Below are 3299 nucleotides of genomic sequence, written 5' to 3'. Positions count from 1 at the left end.
AGCGGCAGAGGGCCGCCCGGACCCCTCCCCTCCTGAACTAGTGTCGCCATCCCTTGCTGTCCTTTAAATAAAAAAAAAAGCATATATATTTTTTATTGATTTCAGAGGGGAAGGGAGAGGAGAGAGAGATAGAAACATCCATGATGAGAGAGAATCATGGATCGGCTGCCTCCTGCTCGCCCCACACTGGAGCCTGCAACCCAGGCGTGTGCCCTGAGTGGGAATCGAACCGTGACCTCCTGGTTCATGGGCCAGCGCTCAACCACTGAGCCACACCGGCCGGGCCCTGGCCTTCTTTAATAGCCTCTTTATGGGTGTGTGTTCTGCCCAAGCGCGGACTCTGAACTGGCGTCTCGGTGTGTTTTCCTGTGACCCGATTCTTTCCCTCGGCCTCAGGTTGCTGAGTGGCACCCACTGCACAGATGGGCCCTCGCCGATGGGCAGTGGAACTGGATTCTCTTCTTCATCAAACACTCGTGTGCGCCCGGGTGTGCTGGGAACTCACGTGCACAGGGCGGGGTCTCCCAGCGTGCGGGCACTGGGCCGGGTCAGATTGTAATTCACCGCAGATAGTCAGCCCCACTACGCGCCAGCTCTGTCAGGCACGACGGCGGCCAGCGCACAGTGGGCGCTCAGAAGGTGTTTGCTGAGCAGAAGGAAGTGTGTGTGTTTGGGAGAGGGAAGGCCCAGGACCTCCGTTTTACCGCGGACACAGGAGAGAGCCTGCGCCCAGGGGTCCTGCCGCCTGGCCGGTCCTCTGCTGGCTGGGCTGCCTGTGGGCTCCGGCTGCCACCGAGGGCTTCCTGGAACCGTCCCCGGGGATTCCGACCTGCCCGGGTAGGAGCCGGGTGTGCACCCCTCACAGCCCCGGGAGACCCCGAAGCCGGAGGTTGCAGTCTCCACAGGAGTCTGGCGGGCAGCACTTACCAGCATGTGACTTCCTCTTATTTATTTTTAAAAGAGAAAACAACTTGTCACAATGGGTTCCAGCGGGCTGGGCGAGGTGCCCTTCCCCGGGGCTCAGTGTGCTGGGCTTGTCCCTGAGGCCAGGCCCACAGCCTGGGTGCTCTGGGGTCTCTGCCCTCTGGTCTCTCAAGGTTCTGCCCTCCTTTCCACCGGGTTTCGGGTTTTGGGTTTCGGGCGTGTAGGAGGCAGCCGTCAATGTTTCTCTCTCATCATGGATGTTTCTGTCTCTCTCCCTCCCCCCTCCTCTCTCTCTGACATTAATTTAAAATGTTTTTTTTGTGTTTTTTTTTTTTAAGGATAGATTTTGCTCATACTTGTCTCGCTTTCTCCCCAGACATGTGCCTTGACCTGGAATCGCAACGTGACCTCCTGGTTCATATACCGGTCTACGCTCAACCACCGAGCCACGCCGGCCGGCAAATCTCTCCTTTTTAAAAAACATATTTTTATTGATTTCAGAGAGGAAGGGAGAGGGAGCGAGAGATGGAAACATCAATGATGAGAGAGAATCATGGATCGGCTGCCTCCTACACACCCCCTGTTGGGGATTGAGCCAGCAACCCCGGGCATGTGCCCTTGAAAGGAATCAAACCCGGGACCCTTCAGTCCACAGGCCGGCGCTCTATCCACTGAGCCACACCAGCCAGGGCCACATCTGTCCTTTGGAAGTCAATGACTAACTGCTTGCCAGCAGGCGGGGGAGAGCCCTGGCTGCCTGGCCACCTGCGGACTGACGGACTGACGGAGCGTGACTCAGGATCCTGAGGTGACTTACTACTAAGTGGAACACAAATCCCGCTGTGAGTCAGGCTGTGGGGCCGGCTGGAGCGGGGAAGGAATCGTTCGCCTCAGGGCCCAGGCCTGCCCCACCCCCACCCCACCCCACCCCACCCCAGGCATTTCCACTTGTCTCCTAGTTATTGTTCTTTTGTACTTTGAAGTTATTACTGGGCACTGCCGGCTTTAAAATCGTATTTTATTAGAACTAGAAGTTTCTGCCGAAACCGGTTTGGCTCAGTGGATAGAGCGTCGGTCTGCGGACTGGAAGGTCCCAGGTTCGATTCCGGTCAAGGGCATGTACATTGGTTGTGGGCACATCTCCCGGTGGGGGGTGTGCAGGAAGCAGCTGGTCGATGTCTCTCTCTCATCGATGTTTCTAGCTCTCTGTCCCTCTCCCTTCCTCTCTGTGAAAAATCAATAAAATATATTAAAAAAAAAAAAAGAACTAGAAGTTTCTTTGGAATCATTTCCCTTTTCGTTTTATAGATGCATATGCCAGGGTCCAGCCGGGATCTGTCCAAGGTCAGCTGGGACCCCGGCCCCTTCCGTTGTGTCCAATGACCAGGCTCCAAAGCCGGACCAGGAGGTCACCGATAGCCCCGTTTCACTGGCCTGACGGCTGGGAGCGGCCCACGGTCCACAGAGACCCGGCCAGGCCTGGAGCTGGTGGGGCAAGGGCCTGTCTGTCTCGGACCCTTCCCAGCCCTTTGCTCCCAGGGCTCCATTCTAGTAGTGCGCACTCCACCCCGTTTCCTGCTGAAATTTAGTTTATTTTATTCTTTTTTCCTGCTGAATTTTACTCAATCTCTTACTGGACATGGCCAGTCTTGGGTTAACCGGCACGAGTTACTAACCAGGAATGGAGCTTTCCACTCCCTTTCTGCGCCGGCCCTTCCTGCTGTCCACGCCCAGCCAACTCCCAGGCCCAGGGCCAGAGGGCTTCCTGGAGGAGGCGGCTGGGCGGGGGGAGAAGGGGAGCCCGAGGGACCTTAGTCCCTCCGGGTCACCGGGCCCCATCTGGGGACCCCGCCCACTCCTTCTCTGATTCCCCGGGGAGGGGGCCGCGCGCCAGGACCCGCCAGTCCGGTTCGGAAATGACTTGCTGCAGCCGGGCCCTGCGCCCGCCCCTCTCCTGCCCGCTCCGCTCCAGCCCTCCGCCCCCGCCCCCCAGGCCCCGCCCGCCCCCCCCCCGCCCCCCGCCCCGCCAGGCCCCGCCCCCTCCAGGCCTCACTCCAGCCCTCAGACTCCGCCCCGCCCCCACCAAGGCCCCGCCAGGCCGCGCTCCAGCTCCCAGGCCCCGCCCCACAGCCCCGCCCCGCCCCCGCCAGGCCCCGCCCCCGCCCCGCCAGGCCCCGCCCCCGCCAGGCCTCACTCCAGCCCTTAGACTCCGCCCCCGCCAGGCCCCGCCCCGCCCCCGCCAGGCCCCGCCCACCAAGGCCCCTCCAGGCCGCGCTCCAGCCTTCAGACTCCGCCCACAGACCCCGCCCCCACAGGCCCCGCCCCTGTCCAGGCCCCGCCCCGCGGACGGCGCTCTTGGCGGATCCGGCCGCGGC

This window comes from Eptesicus fuscus, chromosome 19 (assembly GCF_027574615.1).
Source record: "Eptesicus fuscus isolate TK198812 chromosome 19, DD_ASM_mEF_20220401, whole genome shotgun sequence".
In the NCBI taxonomy this organism is placed as follows: Eukaryota; Metazoa; Chordata; class Mammalia; order Chiroptera; family Vespertilionidae; genus Eptesicus; species Eptesicus fuscus.
This window is presented reverse-complemented; position numbering follows the sequence as displayed.